At 39.0% G+C, this 21577-nt stretch overlaps 6 non-coding genes across 6 annotated transcripts; all 6 read left to right on the top strand.

Moving 5' to 3' along the window:
- The first annotated feature begins 2046 nt into the window (after positions 1-2046).
- TRNAV-UAC (transfer RNA valine (anticodon UAC)) lies at positions 2047-2119 on the top strand. Its single transcript has one exon. It is a non-coding gene; the product is annotated as a tRNA-Val (tRNA).
- A 9301-nt stretch (positions 2120-11420) lies between these two features.
- On the top strand, positions 11421-11493 carry TRNAV-AAC (transfer RNA valine (anticodon AAC)). Its single transcript has one exon. It is a non-coding gene; the product is annotated as a tRNA-Val (tRNA).
- A 918-nt stretch (positions 11494-12411) lies between these two features.
- On the top strand, positions 12412-12484 carry TRNAV-UAC (transfer RNA valine (anticodon UAC)). The gene has a single exon. It is a non-coding gene; the product is annotated as a tRNA-Val (tRNA).
- Positions 12485-14141: 1657 nt separating this feature from the next.
- TRNAV-UAC (transfer RNA valine (anticodon UAC)) lies at positions 14142-14214 on the top strand. The gene has a single exon. It is a non-coding gene; the product is annotated as a tRNA-Val (tRNA).
- Positions 14215-14389: 175 nt separating this feature from the next.
- Positions 14390-14462, top strand: TRNAV-CAC (transfer RNA valine (anticodon CAC)). Its single transcript has one exon. It is a non-coding gene; the product is annotated as a tRNA-Val (tRNA).
- A 2885-nt stretch (positions 14463-17347) lies between these two features.
- On the top strand, positions 17348-17420 carry TRNAV-UAC (transfer RNA valine (anticodon UAC)). The gene has a single exon. It is a non-coding gene; the product is annotated as a tRNA-Val (tRNA).
- The last annotated feature ends 4157 nt before the right edge of the window (positions 17421-21577 follow it).

Raw genomic sequence — 21577 nt, 5'->3', positions numbered from 1 at the left:
GAACGTTCGACGAACCGAACTCGAACGGGAGGTCCGTTCGGCGAACCAACCTCGAGCCGAACCGCGACCGGTTCGCTCATCTCTAGTCATCACGTCTGCTTAACACGCAGAAGGTCCTGCGTTCAATCCCTAGTAAAACCAATCTGTTCTTGGTGTTGAAATAATACTCAATTAAACTACAATATATGAAGTTCTTGGCTTTGTTGCCGAATGATGAGATGTTTTGGCTTCCATCCCCAACAGAGCTACGAATTTGTTTGTTTTTTCCCTGGTGGTCACAACTCGTCTCTAATTGCCATTACTTTGAAGCCTTTTAGAGGTTTCATAGTGTAGTGGAAATCACGTCTGCCTTTACACGCTGAAGGTCCTGGGTTCAATCCCCAGTGAAACCCATGTGTTCTTGGTGTTGAAATAATCCCCTATCAACCTGCAGTATATAAAGTTCTTGGCTTTGTTGACGAATAACGGGATGTTTTAGCTTCCATCACCAACAGAGCTACGAATTTGTTTTTTTTCCCCTGGCGGTCAAAACTCGTCTCTATTTGCCATTACTTTGCAGAATTTCAAAGGTTTCATAGTGTAGTGGTCATCACGTCTGCTTCACACGCAAAAGGTCCTGGGTTCAATCCCCAGTGAAACCAATCTGTTTTTGGTGTTGAAGTAATTTCCTATCGACTTATAATATGTGAAATTCTTGGTTTCGTTGCCAAATGACAATACATTTTGGCTTCCATCACAAAGAGAACTACGATTTTGGGTTTCTTTTTTATTGACCATTTTAGCAGAAAACATAATCCCATATTATAAAAATCCTATTTGTTTCAAAATATATAGTTCCCATAAATACAAAAGCAAAAGACCAAACTATGGAGAAAAAAGTAACACATTCAATATAAACTTCAATTTAAGCAAAATCCCTTTGTAGGAATAAAACTGGTAAAATATGTAATAATAATTGTAAATGTTTCATTAACCAAAAATACTTTCCTTCAGCAATAAAAAGGCCCCGTCAGGCACAATTCTGCTCTGCTAGCCAATACACAGTAACTTATTGTCAGGTTTCATAGTGTAGTGGTCATCCTTTCAGCTTAACGCGCAGAAGGTCCTGGGTTCAATCCCCAGTGAAACCAATCTGTTCTTAGTGTTGAAATAATACGCTATCCAACTCCAATATATGAAGTTCTCGGCTTTGTTGCCGAATGACGGGATGTTTTGGCTTCCATCACAAACAGAACTACAAATTATTTTTTTTTTCCCCTGGCGGTCAAAACTCGTCTCTAAATGCCATTACTTTGCAGGATTTCATAGGTTTCATAGTGGAGTCGTCATCACGTCTACTTCACACGCAGAAGGTCCTGGGTTCAATCCCCAGTAAAATCAAGCCGTTTTCACTGTTGAAGTAATTTGCTATCAACCTGTAACATATGAAATTCTTTGTTTTGTTGCCAACTGATAATATATTTTGGCTTCCATCAGCAAGAGAACTACGATTTTGGGTTTCTTTTTTATTGACCATTTTAGCAGAAAACATAATCCCATATTATAAAAATCCTGTTTGTTTCAAAATATATAGTTCCTTTAAATGCAAAAGCAAACGACTAAACTATGTGGAAAAAAGTAACACATTCAATGTAAACTTCCTTTTAAGCAAAATCCCTTTGTAGGAATAAAACTGGTAAAATATGTAATAAAAATTGTAAATGTTTCATTAACCAAAAATACTTTCCTTCAGCAATAAAAAGGCCCCATCAGTCACAATTCTGCTCTGCTAGCCAATACACAGTAACTTTCCATCAGGTTTCATAGAGTAGTGGTTAACACGTCTGCTTAACACGCAGAAGGTCCTGCGTTCAATCCCGAGTAAAACCAATCTGTTCTTGGTGTTGAAATAATGCTCAATTAAACTACAATATATGAAGTTCTTGGCTTTGTTGCTGAATGATGGGATGTTTTGGCTTCCATCCCCAACAGAGCTACGAATTTGGTTTTTTTTTCCCTGGCGGTCAAAACTCGTCTCTAATTGCCATTACTTTGCAGGCTTTCAAAGGTTTCATAGTGTAGTGGAAATCACGTCTGCTTTACACGCAGAAGGTCCTGGGTTCAATCCCCAGTGAAACCCATGTGTTCTTGGTGTTGAAAAAATACGCTATACAACTCCAATATATGAAGTTCTCGGCTTTGTTGCCGAATGACAGGATGTTTTGGCTTCCATCACAAAAAGAACTACAAATTATTTTTTTTTTCCCCTGGCGGTCAAAACTCGTCTCTAAATGCCATTACTTTGCAGGATTTCACAGGTTTCATAGTGGAGTCGTCATCACGTCTACTTCACAAGCAGAAGGTCCTGGGTAGAGTTGAGCGCGGTTCGTGGTTCGTGGTTATCCAGTTCGCGGCTCGAGTGATTTTTGGGCTGTTCGAGATCGAACTAGAACTCGAGCTTTTTGCTAAAAGCTCGATAGTTCTAGATACGTTCGAGAACGGTTCTAGCAGCAAAAAGCAGGGCTTTTTACAGCTACAGTGAGCAGGAGCCATCGCTGGCAGCCTGCCACAAGCTGGTAACCAAGATAAACATCGGGTATCCAAGCAAAGCGCTTTGGTTAGTAACCCGATGTTTATCTTAGTTACGTGCAGGAAGCCCACACTTTCCCGCTCAGCTCGCTCCACCCCCTCCTGCCCGCGGCATGTACACATACATACACACACACACACACACATCCACATCCCCCCCCCCCCCCGCCCGCCCGCCCGCTCGCTCGCTCGCTCGCTCGGCTTACCTGCGGTGATGAAGTCCCGCCATCCCGACCTCAGCGCTGTCACTGTCCTCCATGGCCGCCGCTTGTCACATCACCTATCGCTTCCGACCCGAGACTGACTAGCGGTGACGTCACGGACCTCTCGCGATACTTGGTGTGAAGGCGCCGGGCGGTCATTGAGCTCAGTGACAGGGGCTGTCAGTGTGCTGGAGATCAGCGCAGGTAATGTACCTCACTGACAGCAGCACTTGTCACCCCCCTGCAGTGACCTGGGCTGACCCATTGATGTTAGCTCAGGTCACTGCACTGCTCTCCCAGCCAATGGGGAACATCCTGCTCTTCATTGACTGGGACAGTGTGCATCGTCATGGCAACCCCTTGGATTACACCAGACCTGGATTTGTTTTTCAATCTAATAAATTGGTTAAAGAGGGAATGTTTTGGGGAGTGTTTTTTCAAATAAAAATGTGTTTGTCGTGTATTTTTTTTTTATTACTGACTGGGTTGGTGATGTCGGGTATCTGATAGACGCCTGACCTCACCAACCCCAGGGCTTGATGCCAGGTGACATTACACATCTGGTATTAACCCCAAATATTACCCCGTTTGCCACCGCACCAGGGCGCGGGATGAGCTGGGGCGAAGCACCAGGATTGGCGCATCTAATGGATGCGCCACTTCTGGGGCGGCTGCGGCCTGCTATTTTTAGGCTGGGGAGATTCCAATAACCATGGACCTCCCTAGTCTGAGAATATCAGAACCCAGCTGTCTGCTTTACCTTGGCTGGTGATCCAATTTTGGGGGACCCCTACGTGTTTTTTTTTTCAATTATTTATTTAATTTAAAATAACAGCGTGGGGTGCCCTCAGTTTTGGATTACCAGCCAAGGTGAGGTTGCCAGCTGTGGTCTGCAGGCTGCAGCCGTCTGCTTTACCCTAGCTGGCTACAAAACTAGGGGGAACCCTATGTCATTTTTTTTTTCATTTTTTTGGTTAAATACAAAGCTAAGCACCCCTTAGTGCCACATGAAAGGTACCAAAGGGTGTTCCACTTTTTCTCCATTTTTTTCTCCACTTTCTCTCCACTTTTTCTCCACTTTTTCTCCATTTTTTCTCCTCTTATGCTCCACTTTTTCTCCACTTTTTCTCCACTTTTTCTCCACTTTTTCTCCACTTTTTCTCCACTTTTTTCTCCACTTTTTCTCCTCCTATGCTCCACTTTTTCTCCACTTTCTCTCCACTTTTTCTCCACTTTTTCTCCATTTTTTTCTCCACTTTCTCCACTTTTTATCCACTTTTTTCTCCACTTTTTCTCCTCTTATGCTCCACTTTTTCTCCTCTTAATCTCCACTTTTTCTCCACTTTTTCTCCACTTTTTCTCCACTTTTTTCTCCACTTTTTCTCCTCTTATGCTCCACTTTTTCTCCACTTTTTCTCCACTTTTTCTCCACTTTTTCTCCACTTTTTCTCTACTTTTTCTGTTCTTAATCTCCACTTTTTCTCCTCTTATGCTCCACTTTTTCTCCACTTTTTCTCCACTTTTTCTCCACGTTTTCTCCACTTTTTTCTCCACTTTTTCTCCTCCTATGCTCCACTTTTTCTCCACTTTTTCTCCACTTTTTCTCCACTTTTTCTCCACTTTTTTCTCCACTTTTTCTCCACTTTTTCTCCTCTTATGCTCCACTTTTTCTCCACTTTTTCTCCACTTTTTCTCCACTTTTTCTCCTATTATGCTCCACTTTTTCTCCACTTTTTCTCCACTTTTTCTCCACTTTTTCTCCACTTTTTTCTCCACTTTTTCTCCACTTTTTCTCCTCTTATGCTCCACTTTTTCTCCACTTTTTCTCCACTTTTTCTCCACGTTTTCTCCACGTTTTCTCCACTTTTTTCTCCACTTTTTCTCCTCTTATGCTCCACTTTTTCTCCACTTTTTCTCCACTTTTTCTCCTCTTAATCTCCACTTTTTCTCCACTTTTTCTCCACTTTTTCTCCACTTTTTCTCCACTTTTTTCTCCACTTTTTCTCCACTTTTTCTCCTCTTATGCTCCACTTTTTCTCCACTTTTTCTCCACTTTTTCTCCTCTTATGCTCCACTTTTTCTCCACTTTTTCTCCACTTTTTCTCCTCTTATGCTCCACTTTTTCTCCACTTTTTCTCCACTTTTTTCTCCACTTTTTCTCCTCTTATGCTCCACTTTTTCTCCACTTTTTCTCCACTTTTTCTCCACTTTTTCTCCTCTTATGCTCCACTTTTTCTCCACTTTTTCTCCATTTTTTTCTCCACTTATTCTCCACTTTTTCTCCTCTTATTCTCCACTTTTTCTCCACTTTTTCTCCACTTTTTCTCCTCTTATTCTCCACTTTTTCTCCACTTTTTCTCCACTTTTTCTCCATTTTTTTCTCCACTTTCTCCACTTTTTCTCCACTTTTTTCTCCACTTTTTCTCCTCTTATGCTCCACTTTTTCTCCTCTTAATCTCCACTTTTTCTCCACTTTTTCTCCACTTTTTCTCCACTTTTTTCTCCCCTTTTTCTCCTCTTATGCTCCACTTTTTCTCCACTTTTTCTCCACTTTTTCTCCACTTTTTCTCCTCTTAATCTCCACTTTTTCTCCTCTTATGCTCCACTTTTTCTCCACTTTTTCTCCACTTTTTCTCCACTTTTTCTCCACTTTTTCTCCTCTTATGCTCCACTTTTTCTCCACTTTTTCTCCTCTTAATCTCCACTTTTTCTCCTCTTATGCTCCACTTTTTCTCCACTTTTTCTCCACTTTTTCTCTACTTTTTCTATGGTCGGTCTACCCATTAGCTCTGCCATGCATAGTGTAGCTCTACACCTACTGCACATGTTACTTTATGATTGACATCTCTTTCGTACCAGAGCTGTCTAAGTCTACTCTGACCCCATATTTGTCATTACTATATTGTCCTTGTACTGTATTATGACATTTGTATCATGTGTTTCATTTCTTGCTGTGTTGCAATTTTTTTGCTGCATCCCAATTGTACCTCTACATTGTTCGAGTTTATGTTATTGTTCTCTCACTCTTATGTGATACTGATTATTGTCATTTTTCATGATTACATGCAGATAAGTCCAATCTGACGAAGGCTCAGGCCGAAACGTCATTTGTAACTTGTTTTGGACAAAAACATATATGCTTATGAAAAAAAAAATTTCTTAATACGGACCAATAAAGAGTGATTTTGCATTACTATCCGTTGTGACTTACTGACTTAGTCTGGGAGATATAGAGTGCCGAGGTTACTCACTAATTTTATCTATTATTACCTCTGAGCACCTATATACCAGTGAGCAGAGCTTCCTCTACAGTAGTTCTCCTGATTAGGCATGCCCTTACCTCATGAGCAGGGCATTGCAGCTTTGGTAGCAACCATTACGACATGGACTCTGCTGCTGTGGACCCGGGGAGAGTGAGTGCAGATTCATTGCACCCACACTCCTCACATGAAGGGTCCGCACTCCTAGAAAATGGGGGATACGTTCCCTGAGTGTCTCCCCCCCATATTCTAGACGGTCCAGAGTCGTCGTGGGACCCCTTTATTTTTTTTCTTACAATAAATTGGTGAAAGAGGAAATGTTTTGGGGACTGTTTTTTCAAATAAATTTCTTTTGTCGATTTTTTGTTTTTGTTAGTACTGACAGTTTATGATGTTGGGTATCTAATAGACGCCATGACATCACAAACTGCTGGGCTTGATCTCAGGTGACTTTACAGCTAGTATCAACCCGATTTATTACCCCGTTTGCCACTGCACCAGGGCACGGGATGAGCTGGGGTGAAGCGCCAGGATTGGCGCATCTAGTGGATGCGCCACGTCTGGGGTGCCTGCGGCCTGCTATTTTTAGGCTGTGAAGGCCCAATAACTATGGACCTTCCCACCCTGAGAATACCAGACCACAGCTGTCCGCTTTACCTTGGCTGGTGATCCAATTTGGGGGGTCCCCTACTTTTATTGTGTAATTATTAATATTTATAAAATAATTATAAAAAAGAGCCTGAGGGGACCTCCACATTGGATCCCCAACCACGGTAAAGCTGCCAGCTGTGGTTTTCAGGCTACAGCCGTCTGCTTTACCCTAGCTGGCTATCAAAAATGGGGGGACCCAACGTAATTTTTTTTTTTAACTATTTTTTAAATAGAAAAAATTAATGGGCTTCCCTGTATTTTGATTGCCAACCAAGGTAACGGCAGGCAGATGGGGGTGGCAACCCATAGCTGTCTGCTTTATCTGCGCTGAGAATCAAAAATACCGCGGAGCGCTACGTCATTTTTTTAAAGATTTATTTTTACAGCACTGTGATGTCCAGCAATCAAAATACAGGGAAGCCCATTTTATTTTTAGTTATTTAAATAAATAATTAAAAAAAATATATGTTAGCTCCCACTGCATTTTTTGTATTGCTAGCTAAGGGTAATCCAAGCAGCTACTGGCTGCTAACCCCCACTGCTTGGTGTTACCTTCACTGGCAATGGAAAATCCAGGGAAGCATTTTTTTTTTTTTGCCAAAAAGCTACAAAAAAAGGACGTGAGCTTCGCCATATTTTTGTATGCTAGCCAGGTATAGCAGGCAGGTGCTGGAAGAGTTGGATACAGCGCCAGAAGATGGCGCTTCTATGAAAATGCCATTTTCTGAGGTGGCTGCAGACTGCAATTCGCAGCAGTGGGGCCCAGAAAGCTCAGGCCAACCGGTGGTGCGGATTCCAATCCCAGCTGCCTAGTTGTACCTGGCTGGACACAAAAATGGGGCAAAGCCTACGTCATTTGTTTTCTAATTATTTCATGAAATTCATGAAATAATAAAAAAAGGGCTTCCCTTTATTTTTGGTTCCCAGCCGGGTACAAATAGGCAACTGGGGGTTGGGGGCAGCCGTACCTGCCTGCTGTACCTGGCTAGCATACAAAAATATGGCGAAGCCACATAATTTTTTCAGGGGGCAAAAAACTTCTGCATACAGTCCTGGATGGAGTATGCTGAGCCTTGTAGTTCTGCAGCTGCTGTCTGTCTGTATGGAGAAGAGCAGACAGCAGCTGCAGAACTACAAGGCTCAGCATACTCCATCCAGGACTGCATGCAGAAGTTTTTTGCCCACCAAAAAAATGACGTGGGCTTCGCCATATTTTTGTATGCTAGCCAGGTACAGCTGGCAGCCACGGGCTGCCTCCAACCCCCAGTTGCCTATTTGTACCCGGCTGGGAACCAAAAATATAGGGAAGCCCGTTTTTTTTAATTATTTCACTTATTTCATGAAATAATTAAAAAACAAATGACGTGGGCTTCGCCCTATTTTTGTGTCCAGCCGGGTACAACTAGGCAGCTGGGGATTGGAATCCGCAGCACAGGTTAGCCCGAGGTTTGTGGGCGCCTCTGCTGCGGATTTCAGTCCGCAGCCGTCCCAGAAAATGGCGCTCTCATAGAAGCGCCATCATCTGGCGCTGTATCCAACTCTTCCAACAGCCCTGGAGCCGGGTGGCTTGTTGGGTAATCATGAGTTAATACTGGCTTTGTTTTACCAGCCAGTATTAAGCCAGAGATTCTTAATGTCAGGCACGTTTGACCCGGCCATTAAGAATCTCCAATAAAGGGTTAAAAAAAGACACCACACAGAGAAAAAATACTTTAATAGAAATAAATACACAGACACATTAGAGACTCCATCTTTATTACCCCCTGTCAGCCCTCCACGATCCTGCTCTTCTGTCTTCTTTCTTTCTAGTGTAGTAGTAGTGACGATTGTAGTGAGGGGCATCACTTGGGTCTGGGGAACCTCCATCCTAACTACAATGCTCACTACAATCGGGAAGCAGCGTGCAGCCTTCACTCCGTGAGTGATCACTGCTGGCTGCTAGCGGTAACAGCGATAACGCTGACAGACGCGTTACCATAGCAACGGTGCTCCCGGAGCCGCGGTTAGCGGTGACGTCACCGCTAACTGCGTTGCTATGGCAACGGTGATCTCCGTTAATGACCGGCTGTGTCAGCCGGTCCCTAACGGAACGGGGAGTCGACCGTGTGCTAGAGCATGTCGCCGGTACACGGCGATACACATATGTGCACCGTGTACCGGAGAGATGCACTCGCAGGTCCTACATGACGTGTCATAGTCATGTGACCAGTCTGTAGCCAATGAGATAATAGCCACGTGACTGGTCACATGGCTATTTTGACGTCACGATAGGTCCTGCTTCTCTGCTGGCAGTGCAGGTCACCGGGAGGATTCAGCGATCATCGGATGGAATAGCGGCAGGAGACAGAGTGCAGAAGGGATCGCGAGGACCGGTAAGTGTTATGGCAATGTTTATTAACTGTTTGTGTACATTTATAATGCATTTTTATGTGTTTGTGATTGCCTCCCATTATAGCCTATTGGTTCTAGTTCGGTTCGTCGAACGTTCGACGAACCGAACTTGAACGGGACCCCCGTTCGGCGAACCGGCCTCGAGCCGAACCGGGACCGGTTCGCTCATCTCTAGTCCTGGGTTCAATCACCAGTAAAAACAAGCCGTTTTCGCTGTTGAAGTAATTTGCTATCAACCTGTAACATATGAAGTTCTTTGTTTTGTTGCCAACTGAAAATATATTTTGGCTTTTATCACCAAGAGAAATACGATTTTGGGTTTCTTTTTTATTGACCATATTAGCAGAAAACATAATCCCATATTATAAAAATCTTGTTTGTTTCAAAATATATAGTTCCTTTAAATACAAAAGCAAACAACTAAACTATGTGGAAAAAAGTAACACATTCAATGTAAACTTCCTTTTAAGCAAAATCCCTTTGTAGGAATAAAACTGGTAAAATATGTAATAATAATTGTAAATGTTTCATTAACCAAAAATACTTTCATTCAGCAATAAAAAGGCCCCGTCAGTCACAATTCTGCTTTGCTAGCCAATACACAGTAACTTATCGTCAGGTTTCATAATGTAGTGGTCATCACATCTGCTTTACACGCAGAAGGTCCTGAGTTCAATCCCTAGTGAAACAAATCTGTTCTTAGTGTTGAAATAATACGCTATCCAACTACAATATATGAAGTTCTCGGCTTTGTTGCCGAATGACGGGATGTTTTGGCTTCCATCACAAACAGAACTACAAATTATTTTTTTTTTTCCCCTGGCGGTCAAAACTCGTCTCTAAATGCCATTACTTTGCAGGATTTCACAGGTTTCATAGTGGAGTCGTCATCACATCTACTTCACACGCAGAAGGTCCTTGGTTCAATCCCCAGTAAAAACTAGCCGTTTTCGCTGTTGAAGTAATTTGCTATCAACCTGTAACATATGAAATTCTTTGCTTTGTTGCCAACTGATAATATATTTTGGCTTCCATCACCAAGAGAACTACGATTTTGGGTTTCTTTTTTATTGACCATTTTAGCAGAAAACATAATCCCATATTATAAAAATCCTGTTTGTTTCAAAATTTATAGTTCCTTTAAATACAAAAGCAAACAACTAAACTATGTGGAAAAAAGTAACACATTCAATGTAAACTTCCTTTTAAGCAAAATCCCTTTGTAGGAATAAAACTGGTAAAATATGTAATAAAAATTGTAAATGTTTCATTAACCAAAAATACTTTCCTTCAGCAATAAAAAGGCCCCGTCAGTCACAATTCTGCTCTGCTAGCCAATACACAGTAACTTTCCATCAGGTTTCATAGAGTAGTGGTCATCACGTCTGCTTAACATGCAGAAGGTCCTGCGTTCAATCCCCAGTAAAACCAATCTGTTCTTGGTGTTGAAATAATACTCAATTAAACTACAATATACGTAGTTCTCGGCTTTGTTGCTGAATGATGGGATGTTTTGGCTTCCATCCCCAACAGAGCTACGAATTTGTTTTTTTTTCCCTGGCGGTCAAAACTCGTCTCTAATTGCCATTACTTTGCAGACTTTCAAAGGTTTCATATTGTAGAGGAAATCACGTCTGCTTTACACGCAGAAGGTCCTGGGTTCAATCCCCAGTGAAACCCATGTGTTCTTGGTGTTGAAATAATACGCTATCCAACTCCAATATATGAAGTTCTCGGCTTTGTTGCCGAATGACGGGATGTTTTGGCTTCCATCACAAACAGAACTACAAATTATTTTTTTTTTTCCCCTGGCGGTCAAAACTCGTCTCTAAATGCCATTACTTTGCAGGATTTCACAAGTTTCATAGTGGAGTCGTCATCACGTCTACTTCACACGCAGAAGGTCCTTGGTTCAATCCCCAGTAAAAACAAGCCGTTTTCGCTGTTGAAGTAATTTGCTATCAACCTGTAACATATGAAATTCTTTGTTTTGTTGCCAACTGATAATATATTTTGGCTTCCATCACCAAGAGAACTACGATTTTGGGTTTCTTTGTTATTGACCATTTTAGCAGAAAACATAATCCCATATTATAAAAATCCTATTTGTTTCAAAATATATAGTTCCCATAAATACAAAAGCAAAAGACCAAACTATGGAGAAAAAAGTAACACATTCAATATAAACTTCAATTTAAGCAAAATCCCTTTGTAGGAATAAAACTGGTAAAATATGTAATAATAATTGTAAATGTTTCATTAACCAAAAATACTTTCCTTCAGCAATAAAAAGGCCCCGTCAGTCACAATTATGCTCTGCTAGCCAATACACAGTAACTTTTCATCAGGTTTCATAGTGTAGTGGTCATCACGTCTGCTTAACACGCAGAAGGTCCTGGGTTCAATCCCCAGTGAAACCAATCTGTTCTTAGTGTTGAAATAATACGCTATCCAACTACAATATATGAAGTTCCCGGCTATGTTGCCGAATGACGGGATGTTTTGGCTTCCATCACAAACAGAACTACAAATTATTTTTTTTTTTTTCCTGGCGGTCAAAACTCATCTCTAAATGCCATTACTTTGCAGGATTTCACAGGTTTCATAGTGGAGTCGTCATCACGTCTACTTCACACGCAGAAGGTCCTGGGTTCAATCCCCAGTAAAATCAAGCCGTTTTCGCTGTTGAAGTAATTTGCTATCAACATGTAACGTATGAAATTCTTTGTTTTGTTGCCAACTGATAATATATTTTGGCTTCCATCACCAAGAGAACTACGATTTTGGGGGTTTTTTTTATTGACCATTTTAGCAGAAAACCTAATCCCATATTTTAAAAATCCTGTTTGTTTCAAAATATATAGTTCCTTTAAATACAAAAGCAAACAACTAAACTATGTGGAAAAAAGTAACACATTCAATGTAAACTTCCTTTTAAGCAAAATCCCTTTGTAGGAATAAAACTGGTAAAATATGTAATAAAAATTGAAAATGTTTCATTAACCAAAAATACTTTCCTTCAGCAATAAAAAGGCCCCGTCAGTCACAATTCTGCTCTGCTAGCCAAAACACAGTAACTTTCCATCAGGTTTCATAGAGTAGTGGTCATCACGTCTGCTTAACACGCAGAAGGTCCTGCGTTTAATCCCCAGTAAAACCAATCTGTTCTTGGTGTTGAAAAAATACTCAATTAAACTACAATATATGAAGTTCTTGGCTTTGTTGCCGAATGATGGGTTGTTTTGGCTTCCATCCCCAACAGAGCTACGAATTTGTTTTTTTTTTTCCCTGGCGGTCAAAACTCGTCTCTAATTGCCATTACTTTGCAGGCTTTTAAAGGTTTCATAGTGTAGTGGAAATCACGTCTGCTTTACAAGCAGAAGGTCCTGGGTTCAATCCCCAGTGAAACCCATGTGTTCTTGGTGTTGAAATAATCCCGTATCAACCTGCAGTATATAAAGTTCTTGGCTTTGTTGCCGAATAACGGGATGTTTTAGCTTCCATCACCAACAGAGCTACGAATTTGTTTTTTTTCCCCTGGCGGTCAAAACTCGTCTCTAATTGCCATTACTTTGCAGGATTTCAAAGGTTTCATAGTGTAGTGGTCATCACGTCTGCTTCACACGCAGAAGGTCCTGGGTTCAATCCCCAGTGAATCCAATCTGTTTTTGGTGTTGAAGTAATTTTCTATCGACTTGTAATATGTGAAATTCTTGGTTTCGTTGCCAAATGACAATACATTTTGGCTTCCATCACAAAGAGAACTACGATTTTGGGTTTCTTTTTTATTGACCATTTTAGCAGAAAACATAATCCCATATTATAAAAATCCTATTTGTTTCAAAAAATATAGTTCCCATAAATACAAAAGCAAAAGACCAAACTATGGAGAAAAAAGTAACACATTCAATATAAACTTCAATTTAAGCAAAATCCCTTTGTAGTAATAAAACTGGTAAAATACGTAATAATAATTGTAAATGTTTCATTAACCAAAAATACTTTCCTTCAGCAATAAAAAGGCCCCGTCAGTCACAATTCTGCTCTGCTAGCCAATACACAGTAACTTTTCGTCAGGTGTCATAGTGTAGTGGTCATCACGTCTGCATAACACGCAGAAGGTCCTGGGTTCAATTCCCAGTGAAACCAATCTGTTCTTAGTGTTGAAATAATACGCTATCCAACTACAATATATGAAGTTCTCGGCTTTGTTGCCGTATGACGGGATGTTTTGGCTTCCATCACAAACAGAACTACAAATTATTATTTTTTTTTTCCCCTGGCGGTCAAAACTCGTCTCTAAATGCCATTACTGTGCAGGGTTTCACAGGTTTCATAGTGGAGTGGTCATCACGTCTACTTCACACGCAGAAGGACCTGGGTTCAATCCCCAATAAAAACAAGCTGTTTTCGCTGTTGAAGTAATTTGCTATCAACCTGTAATATATGAAATTCTTGGTTTTGTTGCCAACTGATAATATATTTTGGCTTCCCTCACCAAGAGAACTACGATTTTGGGTTTCTTTTTTATTGACCATTTTAGCAGAAAACATAATCCCATATTATAAAAATCCTGTTTGTTTCCAAATATATAGTTCCTTTAAATACAAAAGCAAACAACTAAACTATGTGGAAAAAAGTAACACATTCAATGTAAACTTCCTTTTAAGCAAAATCCCTTTGTAGGAATAAAACTGGTAAAATATGTAATAAAAATTGTAAATGTTTCATTAACCAAAAATACTTTCCTTCAGCAATAAAAAGGCCCCGTCAGTCACAATTCTGCTCTGCTAGCCAATACAAAGTAACTTTCCATCAGGTTTCATAGAGTAGTGGTCATCACGTCTGCTTAACACGCAGAAGGTCCTGCGTTTAATCCCCAGTAAAACCAATCTGTTCTTGGTGTTGAAATAATACTCAATTAAACTACAATATATGAAGTTCTTGGCTTTGTTGCCGAATGATGGGTTGTTTTGGCTTCCATCCCCAACAGAGCTACGAATTTGTTTTTTTTTTCCCTGGCGGTCAAAACTCGTCTCTAATTGCCATTACTTTGCAGGCTTTCAAAGGTTTCATAGTGTAGTGGAAATCACGTCTGTTTTACACGCAGAAGGTCCTGGGTTCAATCCCCAGTGAAACCCATGTGTTCTTGGTGTTGAAATAATCCCCTATCAACCTGCAGTATATAAAGTTCTTGGCTTTGTTGCTGAATAACGGGATGTTTTAGCTTCCATCACCAACAGAGCTACGAATTTGTTTTTTTCCCCTGGCGGTCAAAACTCGTCTCTAATTGCCATTACTTTCCAGGATTTCAAAGGTTTCATAGTGTAGTGGTCATCACATCTGCTTCACACGCAGAAGGTCCTGGGTTCAATCCCCAGTGAAACCAATCTGTCTTTGGTGTTGAAGTAATTTCCTATCGACTTGTAATATGTGAAATTCTTGGTTTCGTTGCCTAATGACAATATATTTTGGCTTCCATCACAAAGAGAACTACGATTTTTGGTTTCTTTTTTTATTGACCATTTTAGCAGAAAACATAATCCCATATTATAAAAATCCTATTTGTTTCAAAATATATAGTTCCCATAAATACAAAAGCAAAAGACCAATCTATGGAGAAAAAAGTAACACATTCAGTATAAACTTCAATTTAAGCAAAATCCCTTTGTAGGAATAAAACTGGTAAAATATGTAATAATAATTGTAAATGTTTCATTAACCAAAAACACTTTCCTTCAGCAATAAAAAGGCCCCGTCAGTCACAATTCTGCTCTGCTAGCCAATACACAGTAACTTTCCATCAGGTTTCATAGAGTAGTGGTCATCACGTCTGCTTAACACGCAGAAGGTCTTGCGTTCAATCCCCAGTAAAACCAATCTGTTCTTGGTGTTGAAATAATACTCAATTAAACTACAATATATGAAGTTCATGGCTTTGTTGCCGAATGATGGGATGTTTTGGCTTCCATCCCCAACAGAGCTACGAATTTGTTTTTTTTTTCCCTGGCGGTCAAAACTCGTCTCTAATTGCCATTACTTTGCAGGCTTTCAAAGGTTTCATAGTGTAGTGGAAATCACGTCTGCTTTACACACAAAAGGTCCTGGGTTCAATCCCCAGTGAAACCCATGTGTTCTTGGTGTTGAAATAATCCCCTATCAACCTGCAGTATATAAAGTTCTTGGTTTTGTTGCAGAATAATGGGATGTTTTAGCTTCCATCACCAACAGAGCTACGAATTTGTATTTTTTCCCCTGGCGGTCAAAACTCGTCTCTAATTGCCATTACTTTGCAGAATTTCAAAGGTTTCATAGTATAGTGGTCATCACGTCTGCTTCACACGCAGAAGGTCCTGGGTTCAATCCCCAGTGAAACGAATCGGTTTTTGGTGTTGAAGTAATTTCCTATCGACTTGTAATATGTAAAATTCTTGGTTTCGTTGCCAAATGACAATACATTTTGGCTTCCATCACAAAGAGAACTACGAATTTGGGTTTCTTTTTTATTCACCAGTTTAGCAGAAAACATAATCCCATATTATAAAAATCCTATTTGTTTCAAAATATATAGTTCCCATAAATACATAAGCAAAAGACCAAACTATGGAGAAAAAAGTAACACATTCAATATAAACTTCAATTTAAGCAAAATCCCTTTGTAGGAAAAAAACTGGTAAAATATGTAATAATAATTGTAAATGTTTCATTAACCAAAAATACTTTCCTTCAGCAATAAAAAGACCCCGTCAGTCACAATTCTGCTCTGCTAGCCAATACACAGTAACTTTTCGTCAGGTTTCATAATGTAGTGGTCATCACGTCTGCTTAACACGCTGAAGGTCCTGGGTTCAATCCCCAGTGAAACCAATCTGTTCTTGGTGTTGAAATAATACGCTATCCAACACCAATATATGAAGTTTTAGGCTTTGTTACCGAATGACGGGATGTTTTGGCTTCCATCACAAACAGAACTACAAATTTTTTTTTTTTTTTCCCCTGGCGGTCAAAACTCGTCTCTAAATGCCATTACTTTGCAGGATTTCACAGGTTTCATAGTGGAGTCGTCATCACGTCTACTTCACACGCAGAAGGTCCTTGGTTCAATCCCCAGTAAAAACAAGCCATTTTCGCTGTTGAAGTAATTTGCTATCAACCTGTAACATATGAAATTCTTTGTTTTGTTGCCAACTGATAATATATTTTGGCTTCCATCACCAAGAGAACTATGATTTTGGGTTTCTTTTTTATTGACCATTTTAGCAGAAAACATAATCCCATATTATAAAAATCCTGTTTGTTTCAAAATATATGGTTCCTTTAAATACAAAAGCAAACAACTAAGCTATGTGAAAAAAAGTAACACATTCAATGTAAACTTCCTTTTAAGCAAAATCCCTTTGTAGGAATAAAACTGGTTAAATATGTAATAAAAATTGTAAATGTTTCATTAACCAAAAATACTTTCCTTCAGCAATAAAAAGGCCCCGTCAGTCACAATTCTGCTCTGCTAGCCAATACACAGTAACTTTCCATCAGGTTTCATAGAGTAGTGGTCATCACGTCTGCTTAACACGCAGAAGGTCTTGCGTTCAATCCCCAGTAAAACCAATCTGTACTTGGTGTTGAAATAATACTCAAATAAACTACAATATATGAAGTTCTTGGCTTTGTTGCCGAATGATGGGATGTTTTGGCTTCCATCCCCAACAGAGCTACGAATTTGTTTTTTTTTTCCCTGGCGGTCAAGACTCGTCTCTAATTGCCATTACTTTGCAGGCTTTCAAAGGTTTCATAGTGTAGTGGTCAAGACGTGTGCTTCACATGCAGAAGGTCCTGGGTTCAATCCCCAGTGAAACCAATGTGTTTTTGGTGTTTAAGTAATTTCCTATCGACTTGTAATATGTGAAATTCTTGGTTTCGTTGCCAAATGACAATACATTTTGGCTTCCATCACAAAGAGAACTACGATTTTGGGGTTCTTTTTTATTGACCATTTTAGCAGAAAACATAATCCCATATTATAAAAATCCTATTTGTTTCAAAATATATAGTTCCCATAAATACAAAAGCAAAAGACCAAACTATGGAGAAAAAATTAACACATTCAATATAAACTTCAATTTAAGCAAAATCCCTTTGTAGGAATAAAACTGGTAAAATATGTAATAATAATTGTAAATGTTTCATTAACCAAAAATACTTTTCTTCAGCAATAAAAAGGCCCCTTCGTTCACAATTCTGCTCTGCTAGCCAATACACAGTAACTTTTCGTCAGGTTTCATAGTGTAGTGGTCATCACGTCTGCTTTACACGCATAAGGTCCTGGGTTCAATCCCCAGTGAAACCAATCTGTTCTTAGTGTTGTAATCATACGCTATCCAACTACAATATATGAAGTTCTTGGCTTTGTTGCCGAATGACGGGATGTTTTGGCTTCCATCACAAACAGAACTACAAATTATTTTTTTTTTTCCCCTGGCGGTCAAAACTCGTCTCTAAATTCCATTACTTTGCAGGATTTCACAGGTTTCATAGTGGAGTCATCATCACATCTACTTCACACGCAGAAGGTCCTGGGTTCAATCCCCAGTAAAATCAAGCCGTTTTTGCTGTTGAAGAAATTTGATATCAACCTGTAACATATGAAATTCTTTGTTTTGTTGCCAACTGATAATATATTTTGGCTTCCATCACCAAGAGAACTACGATTTTGGGTTTCTTTTTTATTGACCATTTTAGCAGAAAATATAATACCATATTATAAAAATCCTGTTTGTTTCAAAATATATAGTTCCTTTAAATACAAAAGAAAACAACTAAACTATGTGGAAAAAGTAACACATTCAATGTAAACTTCCTTTTAAGCAAAATCCCTTTGTAGGAATAAAAATGGTAAAATATGTAATAAAAATTGTAAATGTTTCATTAACAAAAAATACTTTCCTTCAGCAATAAAAAGGCCCCGTCAGTGACAATTCTGCTCTGCTAGCCAATACACAGTAACTTTCCATCAGGTTTCACAGAGTAGTGGTCATCACGTCTGCTTAACACGCAGAAGGTCCTGCGCTCAATCCCCAGTAAAACCAATCTGTTCTTGGTGTTGAAATAATACTCAATTAAACTACAATATATGAAGTTCTTGGCTTTGTTGCCGAATGATGGGAAGTAATTTGCTATCAACCTGTAACATATGAAATTCTTTCTTTTGTTGCCAACTGATAATATATTTTGGCTTCCATCACCAAGATAACTACGATTTTGGGTTTCTTTTTTATTGACCATTTTAGCAGAAAACATAATCCCATATTATAAAAATCCTGTTTGCTTCAAAATATATAGTTCCTTTAAATACAAAATCAAACAACTAAACTATGTGGAAAAAAGTAACACATTCAATGTAAACTTCCTTTTAAGAAAAATCCCTTTGTAGGAATAAAACTGGTAAAATATGTAATAAAAATTGTAAATGTTTCATTAACCAAAAATACTTTCCTTCAGCAATAAAAAGGCCCCGTTAGTCACAATTCTGCTCTGCTAGCCAATACTCAGTAACTTTCCTTAAGGTTTCATAGAGTAGTGGTCATCACGTCTGCTTAACACGCAGAAGGTCCTGCGTTCAATCCCCAGTAAAACCAATCTGTTCTTGGTGGTGAAATAATACTCAATTAAACTACAATATATGAAGTTCTTGGCTTTGTTGCCGAATGATGGGATGTTTTGGCTTCCATCCCCAACAGAGCTACGAATTTGGTTTTTTTTTCCCCTGGCGGTCAAAACTCGTCTCTAATTGCCATTACTTTGCAGGCTTTCAAAGGTTTCATAGTGTAGTGGAAATCACGTCTGCTTCACACGCAGAAGGTCCTTGGTTCAATACCCAGTGAAACCAATCTGTTTTTGGTGTTGAAGTAATTTCCTATCGACTTGTAATATGTAAAATTCTTGGTTTCGTTGCCAAATGACAATACATTTTGGCTTCCATCACAAAGAGAACTACGATTTTGGGTTTCTTTTTTATTGACCATTTTACCAGAAAACATAATCCCATATTATAAAAATCCTATTTGTTTCAAAATATATAGTTCCCATAAATACAAAAGCAAAAGACCAAACTATGGAGAAAAAAGTAACACATTCAATATAAACTTCAATTTAAGCAAAATCCCTTTGTAGGAATAAAACTGGTAAAATATGTAATAATAATTGTAAATGTTTCATTAACCAAAAATACTTTCCTTCAGCAATAAAAAGGCCCCGTCAGTCACAATTCTGCTCTGTAGCCAATACACAGTAACTTTTCATCAGGTTTCATAATGTAGTGGTCATCACGTCTGCTTAACACGCAGAAGGTCCTGGGTTCAATCCCCAGTGAAACCAATCTGTTCTTAGTGTTGAAATCATACGCTATCCAACTACAATATATGAAGTTCTCGGCTTTGTTGCCGAATGACGGGAAGTTTTGGCTTCCATCACAAACAGAACTACAAACTATTTTTTTTTTCCCCTGGCGGTCAAAACTCGTCTCTAAATGCCATTATTTTGCAGGACTTCACAGGTTTCATAGTGGAGTCGTCATCACGTCTACTTCACACGCTGAAGGTCCTGGGTTCAATCCCCAGTAAAAACAAGCCGTTTTCGCTGTTCTAGTAATTTGCTATCAACCTGTAACATATGAAATCCTTTGTTTTGTTGCCAACTGATAATATATTTTGGCTTCCATCACCAAGAGAACTACGATTTTGGGTTTCTTTTTTATTGACCATTTTAGCAGAAAACATAATCCCATATTATAAAAATCCTATTTGTTTCAAAATATATAGTTCCCATAAATACAAAAGCAAAAGACCAAACTATGGAGAAAAAAGTAACACATTCAATATAAACTTCAATTTAAGCAAAATCACTTTGTAGGAATAAAACTGGTAAAATATGTAATAATAATTGTAAATGTTTCATTAACCAAAAATATGTTCTTGGTGTTCAAATAATACTCAATTAAACTACAATATAGGAAGTTCTTGGCTTTGTTGCTGAATGATGGGATGTTTTGGCTTCCATCCCCAACAGAGCTATGAATTTGGTTTTTTTTTTCCCTGGCGGTCAAAACTCGTCTCTAATTGCCATTACTTTGCAGGCTTTCAAAGGTTTCATAGTGTAGTGGAAATCATGTCTGCTTTACACGCAGAAGGTTCTGGGTTCAATCCCCAGTGAAACCCATGTGTTCTTGGTGTTGAAATAATCCCCTATCAACCTGCAGTATATAAAGTTCCTGGCGTTGTTGCCGAATAACGGGATGTTTTAGCTTCCATCACCAACAGAGCTACGAATTTGTTTTTTTTCCCCTGGCGGTCAAAACTCGTCTCTAACTGCCATTATTTTGCAGGATTTTAATGGCTTTATAGTGTAGTGGTCATCACGTCTGCTTCACACTCAGAAAATCCTGGGTTCAATCCCCAGTGAAACCAATCTGTTTTTGGTGTTGAAGTAATTTCCTATCGACTTGTAATATGTGAAATTCTTGGTTTCGTTGCCAAATGACAATACATTTTGGCTTCCATCACAAAGAGAACTACGATTTTGGGTTTCTTTTTTATTGACCATTTTAGCAGAAAACATAATCCCATATTATAAAAATCCTATTTGTTTCAAAATATATAGTTCCCATAAATACAAAAGCAAAAGACCAAACTATGGAGAAAAAAGTAACACATTCAATATAAACTTAAATTTAAGGAAAATCCCTTTCTAGGAATAAAACTGGTAAAATATGTAATATTAATTGTAAATGTTTCATTAACCAAAAATACTTTCCTTCAGCAATAAAAAGGCCCCGTCAGTCACAATTCTGCTCTGCTAGCCAATACACAGTAACTTTTTGTCAGGTTTGATAGTGTAGTGGTCATCATGTCTGCTTAACACGCAGAAGGTCCTGGGTTCAATCCACAGTGAAATCAATCAGTTCTTAGTGTTGGAATCATACGCTATCCAACTCCAATATATGAAGTTCTCGGCTTTGTTGCCGAATGACGGGATGTTTTGGCTTCCATCACAAACAGAACTACAAATTATTTTTTTTTTTTTCCCCTGGCGGTCAAAACTCGTCTCTAAATGCCATTACTTTGCAGGATTTCACAGGTTTCATAGTGGAGTCGTCATCACGTCTACTTCACACGCAGAAGGTCCTGGGTTCAATACCCAGTAAAAACAAGCCGTTTTCGCTGTTGAAGTAATTTGCTATCAACCTGTAACATATGAAATTCTTTGTTTTGTTGCCAACTGATAATATATTTTGGCTTCCATCACCAAGAGAACTACGATTTTGGGTTTCTTTTTTATTGACCATTTTAGCAGAAAACATAATCCCATCTTATAAAAATCCTGTTTGTTTCAAAATATATAGTTCCTTTAAATACAAAAGCAAACAACTAAACTATGTGGAAAAAAGTAACACATTCAATGTAAACTTCCTTTTAAGCAAAATCCCTTTGTAGGAATAAAACTGGTTCA

The sequence above is a fragment of the Anomaloglossus baeobatrachus genome, chromosome 2, assembly GCF_048569485.1.
Source record: "Anomaloglossus baeobatrachus isolate aAnoBae1 chromosome 2, aAnoBae1.hap1, whole genome shotgun sequence".
Classification (NCBI taxonomy): Eukaryota; Metazoa; Chordata; class Amphibia; order Anura; family Aromobatidae; genus Anomaloglossus; species Anomaloglossus baeobatrachus.
The sequence above is the reverse complement of the archived record's forward strand: the minus strand, read 5'-3'. Positions and strand labels throughout refer to the sequence as shown.